General features: G+C 50.3%; 1 pseudogene; it reads left to right on the forward strand.

The window, feature by feature from the left end:
• Nucleotides 1-15,546: 15,546 nt before the first annotated feature.
• Nucleotides 15,547-17,186, forward strand: LOC147086797 (syncollin pseudogene; annotated as a pseudogene).
• Nucleotides 17,187-19,251: the final 2,065 nt, after the last annotated feature.

Raw genomic sequence — 19,251 nt, forward strand, 5'->3', positions numbered from 1 at the left:
TCAATTTCGCAACAATCTGTTCCTTAATGAAACTATCAGTACTTCCTGAGTCAATTAAGGCATCTAAGGTATGCCCTTTAATTGAAATTTTTGTGGCTGCATGAGACAGGTTCTGTGGGCAAGCAGCTGTAATTGGTGTCGTTGCACAGAGAGTGGCTAAAACTCTCGGTGTGCTCCTTCGGGAGAGAGCTCGAGAGGAAGCTTGATAGGTCCTAGCTGGAGCATCTTGATAGGCCCTAATTGGGGCAGTTCGGTAGGCCTTAGCTGGATTGGCCCTCGTAGAGGCCCTTGATAGGCAAACTTTAGCAAAGTGTCCTTTTTTCCCGCAATAACTGCAGATTGCATTGCGAGCAGGGCAGGTTTTCCTAGGGTGAAAAGCATCTCCACAAAAGAAGCATTCCTTCCTAGATTGCCAAGAGGCTGCTAAAGTAGGGTCGTCCTCCTCTTCTTCATCAGAATTATCAGAATTAGATTCCCCCATGATAGGGTTCACCTGAGACCGCTTGAATTGTCTGGTTGCAGCTACAGCAGCAGATCGAGATCTGGGCAGCTGATAGAGGTCTGCATTTCTCTTTGCCAAATCCAGTGAACAAGCTAGGTCAAAAGCTTTTTGTAGCTCAAGTGTTTTACTTTCTAGTAGACGCTGGCGTATAAATGGAGAGGCAATCCCGCAGATGAAAGCATCACGAATCATTTCTTGGCGGTACAGCTCAGCTGAGGCTGCCTGAAAGTTACAATCTACGCTGAGCCTGCGAAGTTCTTGCAGGAATTCGTCAATTGATTCCCCTGGCCCTTGTCGGGCTGTGGCCAGTAGATGTCTAGCATAGACCTCATTTGGGGTCTTCGCATACAGTTTCTTAAGTGCCCGAATCACCTCTTCGTAATTATCCCAGTCATCAACATAGTCGAACACTTTTGGGGTCACATAATTGACAAGTATCTTCAATTTAGCAGGAGCATCCGCTTTACATTCATCCAGAAAATTCTCAAAAGTACGATACCAATGCTTCCATACCCTGCCAGCTGCTGGTGTATTCGGGTCCAAGTCCAGACGAATAGGTCTAAGGATTTTCTCCATGATGGGTGGTTCCCTGGATCCTTAACTTCCGAGTTTGTCTGAAGGTCTAGTATTTGTCAGTGTAAATATTAAGTTACTTAAATTGATGTAAGAAAAAGGAGACTTACCATCAAGTAACTTTAAAGTAAGCTTTAAGTAACTTATAAACACACTATATACACGAGAGGTCTTTACCATGCCTCTGGTAGAAGCCTCTTACAATACTGAACAGACCAGTATTTATACCAGTCCAACAGGAAGTGACATATGACAGGAAGTGAGGTATGTACACAGTTCATAGTTCATAGTTCACAGGAAGTGATGACATAACTTCCCGGAAGTTATCATTTTTATCACATAGAGTATGAGAGTAAGCTTGCAGTGAACATAAAAACTGACTGTAAAAGCTTCTATAGATATGTGAAGAGAAAAAGATTGGTGAAGTCAAGCGGAGGTCCCTTGCAGTCATAATCAGGGAATTTATAATGGGGAACAAAGAAATGGCAGACCAATTAAATACATACTTTGGTTCTGTCTTCACAAAGGAGGACACAAATAACCTCCCAGAGATGCCGGGGAACATAGGGTCTAATGAGAGGGAGGAACTAAATGAAATCAGTATTTGTAGGGAAATGGTGTTAGGGAAATTGACGGGATTGAAGGCCGATAAATCCCCAGGGCCTGATAATTTACATCCTAGGGTACTTAAGGAAGTGGCCCTAGAAATAGTCGATGCATTGCTGGTCATCTTCCAAAATTCCATAGACTCTGGAACAGCTCCCATGGATTGGAGGGTAGCTAATGTTACCCCACTATTCAAAAAAGGTGGTAGAGAGAAAACGGGGAATTACAGACCGGTAAGCCTGACATCGGTAATGGGGAAAATGTTAGAGTCCATTATAAAAGATGTAATAGCAGTGCACTTGGAAAACAGTGACAGGATCGGACAAAGTCAACATGGATTTACAAAAGGTAAACTGTGCTTGACTAACCTATCGGAATTTTTTGAGGATTTAACTGGTAGAATAGTTAAGGGAGAACCAGTGGATGTGGTGTATTTGGACTTTCAGAAGGCTTTCGATAAGGTCCCACATAAGAGATTAGCGTGTAAAGTTAAGGCACATGGGATTGGGGGCAAGGTACTGACTTGGATAGAGAACTGGTTGGCAGACAGGAAGCAAAGAGTTGGAATAAATGGGTCTTTTTCCGAGTGGCAGGCAGTGACTAGTGGGGTACCGCAGGGATCAGTGCTAGGACCCCAGCTATTCACAATATATATTAATGATCTAGACGAGGGAACTAGATGTAATATCTCCAAGATTGCAGACGACACAAAGCTGGGTGGGCGTGTGTGCTGTGAGGAGGATGCCGAGAAACTCCAGTATGATTTGGACAGGTTGGGTGATTGGGCAGATGCATGGCAGATGCAGTATAATGTGGACAAATGCAAGGTTATCCACTTTGGTGGCAAAAACAGGAAGGCAGATTATCTGAACGGCAATAGATTGGGAAAAGGGGAAGTGCAACAAGACCTGGGTGTCCTTATGCACCAGTCGCTGAAGGTAAGCATGCAGGTGCAGCAGGTGGTAAAGAAGGCAAATGGTATGTTGGCCTTTGTAGCGAGAGGGTTTGAGTACAGGAGCAAGGATGTCTTGCTGCAGTTGTACAGGCCCTTGGTGAGACCACACCTTGAGTATTGTGTGCAGTTTTGGTCGCCTTATCTGAGGAAGGATGTTCTTGCCATGGAGGGAGTGCAGCGAAGATTCACCAGAATGATACCTGGGATGGCAGGAATGACGTATGAGGAGAGATTGGGACGATTGGGCTTATATTCGCTGGAGTTTAGAAGAATGAGAGGGGATCTTATTGAAACTTATAAAATTCTAACAGGACTGGACAGACTAGATGCAGGAAGGATGTTCCCGATGGCGGGGGAGTCCAGAACCAGGGGTCACAGTCTAAGGATAAGGGGTAAGCCATTTAGGACAGAGATGAGGAGGAATTTCTTCACCCAGAGAGTTGTGAACCTGTGGAATTCACTACCACAGAAGGCAGTTGAGGCCGAGTCATTAAATATATTCAAGAAGGAGTTAGATATATTTTTAAGGCGAAAGGGATCAAGGGATATGGGGAGAAGGCAGGGACAGGGTACTGAATTTGGATGATCAGCCATGATCGCATTGAATGGCGGAGCAGGCTCGAGGGGCCGAATGGCCTACTCCTGCTCCTATCTTCTATGTTTTTATGTTTCTTTCCCTGGTACCATTCTGGTCAATCTCTCCTTAACCATCTCTGCTCTAAGGAGAACAACCCCAGCTTCTCCAGTCTCTCCACATAACTGAAGTCTCTCATCCCTGGTACCATTCTGGTCAATCTCTCCTTAACCTTCTCTGTACTGTCCCATCAAACACTCCCAGGGCAGGTACAGCACGGGTTAGATACAGAGTAAAGCTCCCTCTACATTATCCCATCAAACAGTCCCAGGGCAGGTACAGCACCGGTCAGATTCAGAGTAAAGCTCCCTCTACACCGTCCCATCAAACACTCCCAGGACAGGTGCAGCACGGGTTAGATACAGAGTAAAGCTCCCTCTACACGGTCCCATCAAACACTGGCAGGACAGGTACAGCACGGGGTTAGATACAGAGTAAAGCTCCGTCTACACTGTCCCCATCAAACACTCCCAGGGCAGGTACAGCACGGGTTAGATACAGAGTAAAGCTCCCTCTACACTGTCCAATCAAACACTCCCAGGACAGGTACAGCACGGGGTTAGATACAGAGTAAAGCTCCCTCTACATTGTCCCCATCAAACACTCCCAGGGTAGGTACCGCACGGGTTAGATACAGAGTAAAGCTCCCTCGACACTGTCCCATCAAACACTTCCAGGGCAGGTACAGCACGGGTTAGATACAGAGTAAAACTGCCTCTACACTGTCCCATCAAACACTCCCAGGGCAGGTACAGCACGGGGTTAGATACAGAGTAAAGCTCCCTCTACACTGTCACATCAAACACTCCCAGGGCAGGTACAGCACAGGTTAGATACAGAGTAAAGCTCCCTCTACACTGTCCCATCAAACACTCCCAGGACAGGTACAGCACGGTTTAGATACAGAGTAAAGCTCCCTCTACACTGTCCCATCAAACACTCCCAGGGCAGATACAGCACGGGGTTAGATACAGAGTAAAGCTCCCTCTACACTGTCCCATCAAACACTCCCAGGGCAGGTACAGCACGGGGTTAGATACAGAGCAAAGCTCCCTCTACACTCTCCCATCAAACACTCCCAGGGCAGGTACAGCACGGGTTAGATACAGAGTAAAGCTCCCTCTACACTGTCCCATCAAACACTCCCAGGGCAGGTACAGCACGGGGTTAGGTACAGAGCAAAGCTCCCTCTACACTGTCCCATCAAACACTCCCAGGGCAGGTACAGCACGGGTTAGATACAGAGTAAAGCTCCCTCTACACTGTCCCCGTCAAACACTCCCAGGGCAGGTACAGCACGGGTTAGATACAGAGTAAAGCTCCCTCTGCACTGTCCCATCAAACACTCCCAGGGCAGGTACAGCATGGTTTAAATACAGAGTAAAGATCGCTCTACACTGTCCCATCAAACACTCACAGGGCAGGTACAGCACGGGGTTAGATACAGAGTAAAGCTCCCTCTACACATTCCCATCAAACACTCCCAGGGCAGGTACAGCACGGGTTAGATACAGAGTAAAGCTCCCTCTACACTGTCCAATCAAACACTCCCAGGACAGGTATAGCACGGGGTTAGATACAGAGTTAAGCTCCCTCGACATTGTCCCCATCAAACACTCCCAGGGTAAGTACCGCACGGGTTAGATACAGAGTAAAGCTCCCTCTACACTGTCCCATCAAACACTTCCAGGGCAGGTACAGCACGGGTTAGATACAGAGTAAAACTGCCTCTACACTGTCCCATCAAACACTCCCAGGGCAGGTACAGCACGGGGTTAGATACAGAGTAAAGCTCCCTCTACACTGTCACATCAAACACTCCCAGGGCAGGTACAGCACAGGTTAGATACAGAGTAAAGCTCCCTCTACACTGTCCCATCAAACACTCCCAGGGCAGGTACAGCACACGTTAGATACAGAGTAAAGCTCCCTCTGCACTGTCCCATCAAATACTCCCAGGGCAGGAACAGCACGGGTTAGATACAGAGTAAAGCTCCCTCTACACTGTCCCCATCAAACACTCCCAGGGCAGGTACAGCACGGGGTTAGATACAGAGTAAAGCTCCCTCTACACTGTCCTATCAAACACTCCCAGGGCAGCTACAGCACGGGTTAGATACAGAGTAAAAATCCCTCTACACTGTCCCATGAAACACTCCCAGGGCAGGTGCAGCGCGGGTTAGATACAGAGTAAAGCTCCCTCTACACTGTCCCATCAAACACTCCCAGGGCAGGTACAGCAAGGGTTAGATACAGAGTAAAGCTCCCTCTACACTGTCCCATCAAACACTCCCAGGGCAGGTACAGCACAGGTTAGATACAGAGTAAAGCTCCATCTTCACTGTCCCATCTAACACTCCCAGGGCAGGTACAGCACGGGTTAGATACAGAGTAAAGCTCCCTCGACACTGCCCCATCAAACACTCACAGGGCAGGTACTGCACGGGTTAGATACAGAGTAAAGCTCCCTCTACACTGCCCCATCAAACACTCCCAGGGCAGGTACAGCACGGGGTTAGATACAGAGTAAAGCTCCCTCTACACTGTCACATCAAACACTCCCAGGGCAGGTACAGCACAGGTTAGATACAGAGCAAAGCTCCCTCTACACTGTCCCATCAAACACTCCCAGGGCAGGTACAGCACAGGTTAGATACAGAGTAAAGCTCCCTCTGCACTGTCCCATCAAATACTCCCAGGGCAGGAACAGCACGGGTTAGATACAGAGTAAAGCTCCCTCTACACTGTCCCCATCAAACACTCCCAGGGCAGGTACAGCACGGGGTTAGATACAGAGTAAAGCTCCCTCTACACTGTCCTATCAAACACTCCCAGGGCAGCTACAGCACGGGTTAGATACAGAGAAAAATCCCTCTACACTGTCCCATGAAACACTCCCAGGGCAGGTGCAGCGCGGGTTAGATACAGAGTAAAGCTCCCTCTACACTGTCCCATCAAACACTCCCAGGGCAGGTACAGCAAGGGTTAGATACAGAGTAAAGCTCCCTCTACACTGCCCCATCAAACACTCCCAGGGCAGGTACAGCACGGGGTTAGATACAGAGTAAAGCTCCCTCTACACTGCCCCATCATACACTCCCAGGGCAGGTACAGCACGGGGTTAGATACAGAGTAAAGCTCCCTCTACACTTTCACATCATACACTCCCAGGGCAGGTACAGCACAGGTTAGATACAGAGTAAAGCTCCCTCTACACTGTCCCATCAAACACTCCCAGGACAGGTACAGCACGGGATAGATACAGAGTAAAGCTCCCTCTACACTGTCCCCTCAAACACTCCCAGGGCAGGTACAGCACGGGTTAGATACAGAGTAAAGCTCCCTCTACACTGTCCCATCAAACACTCCCAGGGCAGGTACAGCATGGTTTAAATAAAGAGTAAAGATCGCTCTGCACTGTCCCATCAAACACTCCCAGGGCAGGTACAGCACGGGGTTAGGTACAGAGCAAAGCTCCCTCTACACTGTCCCATCAAACACTCCCAGGGCAGGTACAGCACGGATTAGATACAGGGCAAAGCTCCCTCTACAATGTCCCCATCAAACACTCCCAGGGCAGGTACAGCACGGGTTAGATACAGAGTAAAGCTCCCTCTGCACTGTCCCATCAAACACTCCCAGGGCAGGTACAGCACGGGTTAGATACAGAGTAAAGCTCCCTCTGCACTGTCCCATCAAACACTCCCAGGGCAGGTACAGCATGGTTTAAATACAGAGTAAAGATCGCTCTACACTGTCCCATCAAACACTCACAGGGCAGGTACAGCACGGGGTTAGATACAGAGTAAAGCTCCCTCTACACATTCCCATCAAACACTCCCAGGGCAGGTACAGCACGGGTTAGATACAGAGTAAAGCTCCCTCTACACTGTCCAATCAAACACTCCCAGGACAGGTATAGCACGGGGTTAGATACAGAGTTAAGCTCCCTCGACATTGTCCCCATCAAACACTCCCAGGGTAAGTACCGCACGGGTTAGATACAGAGTAAAGCTCCCTCTACACTGTCCCATCAAACACTTCCAGGGCAGGTACAGCACGGGTTAGATACAGAGTAAAACTGCCTCTACACTGTCCCATCAAACACTCCCAGGGCAGGTACAGCACGGGGTTAGATACAGAGTAAAGCTCCCTCTACACTGTCACATCAAACACTCCCAGGGCAGGTACAGCACAGGTTAGATACAGAGTAAAGCTCCCTCTACACTGTCCCATCAAACACTCCCAGGGCAGGTACAGCACACGTTAGATACAGAGTAAAGCTCCCTCTGCACTGTCCCATCAAATACTCCCAGGGCAGGAACAGCACGGGTTAGATACAGAGTAAAGCTCCCTCTACACTGTCCCCATCAAACACTCCCAGGGCAGGTACAGCACGGGGTTAGATACAGAGTAAAGCTCCCTCTACACTGTCCTATCAAACACTCCCAGGGCAGCTACAGCACGGGTTAGATACAGAGTAAAAATCCCTCTACACTGTCCCATGAAACACTCCCAGGGCAGGTGCAGCGCGGGTTAGATACAGAGTAAAGCTCCCTCTACACTGTCCCATCAAACACTCCCAGGGCAGGTACAGCAAGGGTTAGATACAGAGTAAAGCTCCCTCTACACTGTCCCATCAAACACTCCCAGGGCAGGTACAGCACAGGTTAGATACAGAGTAAAGCTCCATCTTCACTGTCCCATCTAACACTCCCAGGGCAGGTACAGCACGGGTTAGATACAGAGTAAAGCTCCCTCGACACTGCCCCATCAAACACTCACAGGGCAGGTACTGCACGGGTTAGATACAGAGTAAAGCTCCCTCTACACTGCCCCATCAAACACTCCCAGGGCAGGTACAGCACGGGGTTAGATACAGAGTAAAGCTCCCTCTACACTGTCACATCAAACACTCCCAGGGCAGGTACAGCACAGGTTAGATACAGAGCAAAGCTCCCTCTACACTGTCCCATCAAACACTCCCAGGGCAGGTACAGCACAGGTTAGATACAGAGTAAAGCTCCCTCTGCACTGTCCCATCAAATACTCCCAGGGCAGGAACAGCACGGGTTAGATACAGAGTAAAGCTCCCTCTACACTGTCCCCATCAAACACTCCCAGGGCAGGTACAGCACGGGGTTAGATACAGAGTAAAGCTTCCTCTACACTGTCCTATCAAACACTCCCAGGGCAGCTACAGCACGGGTTAGATACAGAGTAAAAATCCCTCTACACTGTCCCATGAAACACTCCCAGGGCAGGTGCAGCGCGGGTTAGATGCAGAGTAAAGCTCCCTCTACACTGTCCCATCAAACACTCCCAGGGCAGGTACAGCAAGGGTTAGATACAGAGTAAAGCTCCCTCTACACTGTCCCATCAAACACTCCCAGGGCAGGTACAGCACAGGTTAGATACAGAGTAAAGCTCCATCTTCACTGTCCCATCTAACACTCCCAGGGCAGGTACAGCACGGGTTAGATACAGAGTAAAGCTCCCTCGACACTGCCCCATCAAACACTCACAGGGCAGGTACTGCACGGGTTAGATACAGAGTAAAGCTCCCTCTACACTGCCCCATCAAACACTCCCAGGGCAGGTACAGCACGGGGTTAGATACAGAGTAAAGCTCCCTCTACACTGCCCCATCATACACTCCCAGGGCAGGTACAGCACGGGGTTAGATACAGAGTAAAGCTCCCTCTACACTTTCACATCATACACTCCCAGGGCAGGTACAGCACAGGTTAGATACAGAGTAAAGCTCCCTCTACACTGTCCCATCAAACACTCCCAGGACAGGTACAGCACGGGATAGATACAGAGTAAAGCTCCCTCTACACTGTCCCCTCAAACACTCCCAGGGCAGGTACAGCACGGGTTAGATACAGAGTAAAGCTCCCTCTACACTGTCCCATCAAACACTCCCAGGGCAGGTACAGCATGGTTTAAATAAAGAGTAAAGATCGCTCTGCACTGTCCCATCAAACACTCCCAGGGCAGGTAGAGCAAGGGTTAGATACAGAGTTAAGCTCCCTCTACACTGTCCCCATCAAACACTCCCAGGGCAGGTGCAGCACGGGTTAGATACAGAGTAGCGCTCCCACTATACTGTCTCCATCAAACACTCCCAGGGTAGGTACAGCACTGGTTAGATACAGAGTAAAGCTCCCTCTACACTCTCCCATCAAACACTCCCAGGGCAGGTACAGCACGAGTTAGATACTGAGTAAATCTCCCTCTACACTGTCCCATCAAACACTCCCAGGGCAGGTACAGCACGGGTTAGATACAGAGTAAAGCTCCCTCTACACTCTCCCATCAAACACTCCCAGGGCAGGTACAGCACGAGTTAGATACAGAGTAAAGCTCCCTCTACACTGTCCCCATCAAGCACTCCCAGGGCAGGTGCAGCACGAGTTAGATACAGAGTAAAGCTCCCTCTACACTGTCCCCATCAAGCACTCCCAGGGCAGGTACAGCACGGGTTAGATACAGAGTAAAGCTCCCTCTACACTGTCCCATCAAACACTCCCAGGGCAGGTACAGCATGGTTTAAATAAAGAGTAAAGATCGCTCTGCACTGTCCCATCAAACACTCCCAGGGCAGGTACAGCACGGGTTAGATACAGAGTAAAGCTCCCTCTACACTGTCCCCATCAAAAACTCCCAGGGCAGGTACAGCACGGGTTAGATACAGAGTAGTGCTGCCACTACACTGTCTCCATCAAACACTCCCAGGGCAGGTACAGCACTGGTTAGATACAGAGTAAAGCTCCCTCTACACTCTCCCATCAAACACTCCCAGGGCCGGTACAGCACGAGTTAGAGACAGAGTAAAGCTCCCTCCACACTGTCCCCATCAAACACTCCCAGGGCAGGTACAGCACGGGTTAGATACAGAGTAAAGCTCCCTCTACACTGTCCCATCAAACACTCCCAGGGCAGGTACAGCACGGGTTAGATACAGAGTAAAGCTCCCTCTACACTGTCCCATCAAACACTCCCAGGGCAGGTACAGCATGGTTTAAATAAAGAGTAAAGATCGCTCTGCACTGTCCCATCAAACACTCCCAGGGCAGGTACAGCACGGGGTTAGATACAGAGTAAAGCTCCCTCTACACTGTCCCATTAGACACTCCCAGGGGAGGTACAGCACGGGTTAGATACAGAGTAAAGCTCCCTCTGCACTGTCCCATCAAACACTCCCAGGGCAGGTACAGCACAGGTTAGATACAGAGTAAAGCTCCCTCTACACTGTCCCATCAAACACTCCCAGGGCAGGTACAGCACGAGTTAGATGCAGAGTAAAGCTCCCTCTACACTGTCCCCATCAAACACTTCCAGGGCAGGTACAGCATGGTTTAAATACAGAGTAAAGATCGCTCTACACTGTCCCATCAAACACTCCCAGGGTAGGTACAGCACTGGTTAGATTCAGAGTAAAGCTCCCTCTACACTGTCCCATCAAACACTCCCAGGGTAGGTACAGCACTGGTTAGATTCAGAGTAAAGCTCCCTCTACACTGTCCCCATCAAACACTCCCAGGGCAGTGTTGTGTGTGTAACCTGTTCCACCTTAAGAGAGCTTAAGCCTGTTCCACCTTAAGAGATGTACTACTTTCTCAGGCTGCTGTAGACGTAATACCGGGGGTGAACACACCGGTATATAAGCACTGTGCAGTAATCTTGTATTCAGAATAGTCCCTACCGCCAACCAGTAAAGACCTGTTTTTGATTGTTATTAATTAGTCTGTGTCTTAATTAACTAGATAACTCACAGATTTAACACTGGCGACGAGTCTGATTCGGACCCTGCGGCAGTCACTCCACGGCAGCTTCGTCCACAGCCAGGACGTTGCAGAGAGGTTTCCACCCTCTCCACCCCACTGGAAGACATCCTGACCTCGGAGCCTCCATCGGCGACCGTCAGCTTCTTCTCCAGCTTGGTGGTGGGTAAGCCGTTGTCTGAGCCGGGCAGCGATGCGACAGGCAGTTGACCGCGTTGGCCGCACGAACGGGGCTGGGGGAGCCGGAGGAATAGGGCGCGAGAGCCGCTTCGAGCGGGAGGCGTTTCAACAGAGCGATCGCATCTCCTGATAAGGGCCGAGAGCCGCGAGAGCGATCGCATCTCCAGATAAGGGCCGAGAGCCGCTTCGGTCGGGAGCCACTTCGCGATCCAGCGATCGCATCCACTGATAAGGGCCGCACTCGGGCGATCGCGGCGAAGATAAGGGCCGCACTCGGGGGCTGAAGGGAGACGGCGTCGGGGGACGGGTGAAGACCGCCAAGCGTGGGAAAACCGCCATTTTGTGGGCGGAGGACGACGGCAAGAGCGGGAAGCCGCCATCTTGGATAGCAGTAAAAAAAAAAAAAATCTGAGAAATTGCAAATCTGATAAAGTACTACAATGCCTAAACACGGGAATATTAGCAACTTTGATAGTGACATCGAAGATTGGGCCATATATGTTGAACGAGTTAAAAATTATTGTAAGGCCAATAAAATTCGTGAGGCTGATAAAGCACTAACATTATTAAATTTAATGGGTGCGAAGACATACGGGCAATTGAAACACCTGTTATCACCAGATGAACCGACGGATAAGACGTTCGATGAGATTGTTACTGTCCTGAAAGATCATCGAAACCCCACGCCGCTGATGCTAGCGGAACAATTTAAATTTTACGACAGAAGGCAGCTACAGCATGAAAGCAATGCTGAATATTTGCTGGAATTGCGTAAATTAGCGAAATATTGCCAGTTTGGAACGGGACTGACAGATGCACTACGAGACAAATTTGTGTGTGGTTTATTTAAACAGGATACACAAAAGCGACTGCTCGAGGAGAATGAGCTGACGCTTGAGAAGGCGGTCACTATGGCAGCAGCACATGAAGCCGCAGCGAGAGGCTCGGCAGTAATGCAGCTACGGTCACCGGAGCTCAGTGCACACAAATTGGGTGTGAGTTCTGGCAAATGTTATCGTTGTGGAAAGACAACGCATGATCAGAACCAGTGTTGGTTTAAAAACCAAGAATGTAGAACTTGTGGTAGGCTTGGACATATAGCTAGAGTATGCAGGTCAGGGAAGAAGACCAGCAACAAGAAGTCACCGCAAGGAAAATACGCAAAAGTACACAAGGTGGCCGAACAGGAGTCCGATTCAGACGCTAGCAGTAATGAACTGGCTGGCTTAAGCAGTATTGAACTGGCTAGCTTAAGGGTACTCAACGTTGGTAAGGGTGCAGACCTCCAGACAATTTGGGTTACTCTTCAGATAGAAGGAGTCCAAGTAAAAATGGAATTGGACACTGGATCGGCATTGTCGGTCATGAATAAGAAAGATTACAGAAGGTTATTCCAACATATTCCCCTACAGGATACGGAGATTATATTGACAACCTACACGGGGCAGAGAGTGTACCCCATCGGGACAATAAAGGTTGCAGTGGCCAACAAGGGCGAAGGAAGTCAAATAATGGACTTATATGTGCTACCGGAGGGAGGTCCACCACTACTAGGCCGGGAGTGGTTTAGAAACATAAATATGGACTGGCATTCGCTAAAAGCCATAAAGAGTGAGAACTCGGTGCAGATAATCAGCCCAGACTCTAGAACTGATGATGGTAAGACCAACCCATGTGCAAAAGACAAAGTTTCAGCACAGAATTCCACTGAGCAACAACAACATAGTTTAACAGAGAATTCTGAGTCTGTCAAGTCTACTGATATGCACATTTTTGAGGGACACTGGGCTCGAACTCAACTCCATTTCAAACTACAACAGCAATTAGAACAAATGATTTGCCGTTTTGAGCAAGAGATGAATGAAATAAAAATGTTCTTTGTTACAGAGTGGGAGAATCTGGAAAGGCAACAGAAGCAACTGATGGAGAAAATGGAGCAGGAGCACACCAACCATCTGCGCGAGGAGGCCGAACGAATCAAAGCTGATTCAGGTTCTGAAGGTGCGTGCCATAATCTGGTGTCAGAAGAGTTAACGGTCAGCCAACTCCTTCATATGCTGAGGGACAAGACTCTGAAATGGGAAAAACTTGAACACGAGCTGCGATCTTCAAAGGAAAAGGGCTCGGAGCTCTCAAAAGTCATTGAGATGGCTGATGTGACGACACAGACTGAAACGACTGCAACAGAGCAGCCATTGGATGCCAAAAGTACGCTGACTCACGTCAATGTAGAACAACAGACCGCTGAAACAGCTGCTCCGGTAGAGGGACTGCATAGTCCGATCAATCAATCTCCAAAGGAAGTTGAAGTATTAAAATCACAAATGAGGTCACTAGTAAACGACTTGCTGAAAGCCCAGAAAAAGCTGGAGGCAGAGGTACACATGAAGAAGTCTCTTCAGGAAAGATGTCTGGATTTGGAACAAGAGCTGGCTAACGTCCAGCTGGGTATGGAGGAAATAGACGACCCTCTCGCTGACCTGTCGGACGACTCCGAATATTACTATGTCCTGTCCTGCCCAACTTGTAACTTCGACTCCCACCATACAGAAATCATGGAGGAGCACCGAAAGTCTACGGAACATCGGGAGAAGGTGGCTCTACTACAAAAAAAGGAGGAAGAGAAGGAGGAACTGCGCATGCAGCTGGCAGCTGTGGCAGCTGACAATGGAGCCCAGAGAGTCTCCAAGAAGCAGAAAAGAAAAAGTAAAAACAGAAGATGACCCATCTGAACCATTATCACCTCTACCAGATCACACACGTGGTCCCTCCGAACGGAGCCAAATCAGTTCGGAAGTTCAAGCTGTTAAATCCATGAAAGGACTACTGAATGTGTAACGTGAACCGACTACACCACAGAGATTGAATCTGTGAACTGTTTTCCGCAGAGACTGAATCTGTGATATGTTACGTTAAACATGAAGTTATATATGTATATATGTTATTACGTTATGTTAAATGGGGGGGATGACTATAAAGCTAAGAAGGGAGGAGTGTTGTGTATGTAACCTGTTCCACCTTAAGAGAGCTTAAGCCTGTTCCACCTTAAGAGATGTACTACTTTCTCAGGCTGCTGTAGACGTAATACCGGGGGTGAACACACCGGTATATAAGCACTGTGCAGTAATCTTGTATTCAGTGTAGTCCCTACCTCCAACCAGTAAAGACCTGTTTTTGATTGTTATTAATTAGTCTGTGTCTTAATTAACTAGATAACTCACAGATTTAACAGGCAGGTACAGCACGGGGTTAGATACAGAGTAAAGCTCCCTCTACACTGTCCTATCAAACACTCCCAGGGCAGCTACAGCACGGGTTAGATACAGAGTAAAAATCCCTCTACACTGTCCCATGAAACACTCCCAGGGCAGGTACAGCACGGGTTAGATACAGAGTAAAGCTCCCTCTACACTGTCCCATCAAACACTCCCAGGGCAGGTACAGCACGGGTTTAGATACAGAGTAAAGCTCCCTCTACACTGTCCCCATGAAACACTCCCAGGGCAGGTACAGCACGGGTTAGATACAGAGTAAAGCTCCCACTACACTGTTCCGTCAAACACTCCCAGGGCAGGTACAGCACGGGTTAGATACAGAGTAAAGCTCCCTCTACACTGTCCCCATCAAACACTCCCAGGGCAGGTACAGCACGGGTTAGATACAGAGTAAAGCTCCCTCTACACTGTCCCATTAAACACTCCCAGGGGAGGTACAGCACGGGTTAGATACAGAGTAAAGCTCCCTCTACACTGTCCCATCAAACACTCCCAGGGCAGGTACAGCACGGGTTCGATACAGAGTAAAGCTCCCTCCACACTGTCCCATCAAACACTTCCAGGGCAGGTACAGCATGGTTTAAATACAGAGTAAAGATCGCTCTACACTGTCCCATCAAACACTCCCAGGGTAGGTGCAGCACTGGTTAGATTCAGAGTAAAGCTCCCTCTACACTGTCCCATCAAACACTCCCAGGGCAGGTACAGCACGGGTTAGATACAGAGTAAAGCTCCCTCTACACTGTCCCCATCAAGCTGGGAACTCTGTATTATCAGCAGCTGTTCCGATGGCCCTGAAACCTCTGCATTATCGCCGTCCATTAACCCGAGGCTGCTGTGCATTGGAGCTCATTTCCCAGCCAGAAGGAGGGCGGGACCCTCGCCTTAACGCAAGGTCAGAATCGAAAGTTTTTCCACCTGGAATGACCGGGTTGGTCGATCATTAACGAAGCTAGCAGAGAGATAAGGCCCGAGCGCTCGGTATATAACCCAGGCGGTTCGGAGAGCGTCTCATTCGGCTCTCCTGGAAACCTCTTCCAGCTCGGCCCCCCTGGTGAAAAAGAAGCATGGACGGAGTCCAGCTGTTCGTGATGACCCTGCTCCTGGCGGGCGCCTACGCCATGTGCCCGGAGCCCTCCACCCTGAAGGACGAGAATGGCGGGAGGGTCTGTGCCCGCCTCTTCGCGGACGCCGATGTCCTCTACAACCAGTGCTGCAGAGGAGACTCCTTCGACATCAGGAGCCCGGCGGATGTGCCCTCGATCGAGCGATTCTGGGACGACAGGGTCTCCTCCCTGGTGGTGGGACCTCGCTGCGAGCTGACCGTCTGGAACAAGATCAACAAGCGCGGCAAACGGCACACGTTCCGCACGGGCATCCAGTACCGCCTGGAGGAGGTGGGCAAGGGCCTCTTTGGCAACTGGGATGACTCCATTACCTCCTACTACTGTACATGCCGCTGATGAACCACAAACCGCTGAGCCCTCACCCTCCCCGGCCAACGCTCCTCCTCTCCCCCAACGCTCCTCCTCTCCCCCAACGCTCCTCCTCTCCCCCAACGGTCCTCCTCTCCCCCAACGCTCCACCTCTCCCCCAACGGTCCTCCTCTCCCCCAACGGTCCTCCTCTCCCCCAACGGTCCTCCTCTCCCCCAACGCTCCACCTCTCCCCCAACGGTCCTCCTCTCCCCCAACGCTCCTCCTCTCCCTCAACACTCCAACTCTCCCCCAACGGTCCTCCTCTCCCCCAACGCTCCTCCTCTCCCTCAACGTCCCTGGCCATCGCCAGTCCACCCCGCTCTCTCCCCCTCGCATCTACTAAACGGGGCCCCCGCCTCGTACCCGGCGGGAGGGGCGAGATTTCCACCGCTCGTTCCGTTAACGGGTTTACGATTCTTCCGCCTGCCCCCACTTGGAGAGGGACTCCCCTTCTCTCCCTACCGCAACCCCCGCTAAACACTCCCAGCCCTGCGACTGACCGACTGACGCGGTTTCCCGCTCCCCTCCACCACCCCCGTCCCTCGCCACTTAGCGTTTGCCCCTTTTGAACCGCGCGGGTTGCATCGGCGCGTGGCGGGGCCTGAGGCCTCTCCGACTCTCCTGGCTATGCTCCTGGCTAAGTTTGTCCCACCTACATGGATTTTCACCAGTTTAACCGGCCAAGCGGTTTGATTTCATGAACTCCCCGACTGTTCAACTATCGAGCGAGGAAGATCCCAGCGGCTCCTTACCCCGGAGAACTCGGGATTCCCTCCGAGCCGCAATGCGGCGTTCCGCTGTATCGCCGTGGGAACCCGCGACGGGATGGGGTTGACGCCACGCCGCCCGCCATCCAACCCCGAAACGGCCTCGGCCGAAACAACGAGGTATTTGGGGGGTTGCTGCGGATCTCGTGTCACGTTTCCAGGCTGTCGGGAAGGGACGGAGTCCTCACGCCGCTCACCGCTTTCGATGGAACCCCCTTAACGCCTCTTGCCGATCCTGCGATGCGAGCTTCCGACAGGGGAGCCTCCAAGCTGGGAGCCCTCCCTTCAAAACTGTCCACTTTATCTCTGCTGATCTGATCACGATGCTGCTCTTGGGACGATCGGGGCTTGTTGGAAAGATGTGGATCTGTCTCTTTAAGCTCACTTGCAGTCTTTGAATAAAACACCAAGTGTGCCTGCTGCTCCGCCTCTGTGTCCTTGTAAATTCTGTGCCCCGTCGATCGTTCCGGTGCTCGAGTTAGGAGCTCTCACTTGCTCCTGCTCACCATTTGCAACACAATTCCCCCCCTCCGCTCCTGTCCCTTTCTGGAGCTCAGATCCAGGGCTGTCAGGTGCCCCCAAGTGCCTAAGGCTGTGTTCTAGAGTGAGATCGGGACCGGACTCGTATTAACACTGTCCCTGAGGCTGTGTTCTAGAGTGAGATCGGGACCGGACTCATATTAACACTGTCCCTGAGGCTGTGTTCTAGAGTGAGATCAGGACCTAACTCGTATTAACACTGTAGCCGGGGCTGTGTTCTAGAGTGAGATCGGGACCAGACTCGCATTAACACTGTCCCTGGGGCTGTGTTCTAGAGTGAGATCAGGACCTGACCCATATTAACACAGTCCCTGGGGCTGTTTTAGAGTGACATCGGGACCGGACTCATATTAACACTGTCCCTGGTGCTGTGTTCTAGAGTGAGATCGGGACCTGACTCGTATTAACACTGTCCCTGAGGCTGTGTTCTAGAGTGAGATCGGGACCTGACTCGTATTAACACTGTCCCAGGGGCTGTGTTCTAGAATGAGATTGGGACCTGACTCGTATTAACACTGTCCCCGAGGCTGTGTTCTAGAGTGAGATCACGACCTGACTCGTATTAACACAGTCCCTGGGGCTGTTCTAGAGTGAGATCAGGACCTGACTCGTATTAACACTGTCCCTGGTGCTGTGTTCGAGAATGAGATCGGGACCTGACTCGTATTAACACTGTCCCCGGGGCTGTGTTCTAGAGTGAGATCGAGACCTGACTTGTATTAAAACTGTCCCGGAGGCTGTGTTCTAGAATGAGATCGGGACCTGACTCGTATTAACACTGTCCCCAGGGCTGTGTTCTAGAGTGAGATCGGGACCTGACTCGTATTAACACTGTCCCCGGGGCTGTGTTCGAGATTGAGATCACGACCTGACTCGTATTAACACTGTCCCCGGGGCTGTGTTGTCAAGTGAGATCAGGACCTGTCTCCTGAGTTACTCTGGGTTCTAGCTGTGTTCTAGAGTGGGATTAGGACCTGTCTCCTGAGTTACTCTGTGTTCTAGCTGTTCTAGAGTGAGATCATAATCGGACTCCTGCATTACTCTGTGTTCTACTTGTGTTCTCGAGTGAGATCAGGACCTGGCTCCTGCTTTACTCTGTGTTCTACTTGTGTTCTCGAGTGAGATCAGGACCTGGCTCCTGAGTTACTCTGTGTTCTAGCTGTGTTCTAGAGTGAGATCAGGACCTGGTTCATGAGTTACTCTGTGTTCTAGAGTGAGATCAGGACCTGGCTCATGCGTTACTCTGTGTTCTAGCTGTGTTCTAGAGTGAGATCAGGACCTGGTTCCTGAGTTGCACGCTCCCTGTGGCTGTGTTCTACACTGAGATCGGAGTTATAACGTACAGCGGCCCCGGAATGCACGGCCAGCGACGAAGCGATGCGCGCCCCGCACAAGGATCATGCGCCCCCCCCCCCGCGAGTCGAGTACTTGGTGTCTTCGGAGCATCAGTTCATGTCAGCTGACCATAGTGGGGATCCCCTTATGCGAGCTGCTGTGGCACCAGCAGGCTCTACAAGCAGCCAATCAAAAGGTAGAATTCTCCCAGACAGTGAACAAGGAAGTGAGAAAACTAAAATTCTCACTTTGTTTGCGGATGACACCAATTTGAGGGGGGGAATAGTCAATACTGAGGAGGACCGCAACAAATTACAGGAGGACATTATTAAACTTACAGAATGGGCATATAATTGGCAAATGAAGTTCAACACAGATAAATGTAAGGTGTTACATTTTGGTAGGAAGAATAGGGAGGTCACTTATCACTCGGAGGGTGCGAGTCTGGGTGGGGTAGAGGAACAAAGGGATCTCGGAGTACAAATACACAAATCACTAAAAGTTGCGACACAGGTTAACAAGGCCATAAAAGAAGCAAACCAAGCACTAGGGTTTATTTCTAGAGAGATAGAATTGAAAAGTAGGGAAGTTATGCTAAACCTGTATCGAACCTTGGT

The sequence above is a fragment of the Somniosus microcephalus genome, unplaced genomic scaffold, assembly GCF_052327205.1.
Source record: "Somniosus microcephalus isolate GS21.2 unplaced genomic scaffold, FLI_Smic_1.0 unresolved_chr7, whole genome shotgun sequence".
Taxonomy (NCBI): Eukaryota; Metazoa; Chordata; class Chondrichthyes; order Squaliformes; family Somniosidae; genus Somniosus; species Somniosus microcephalus.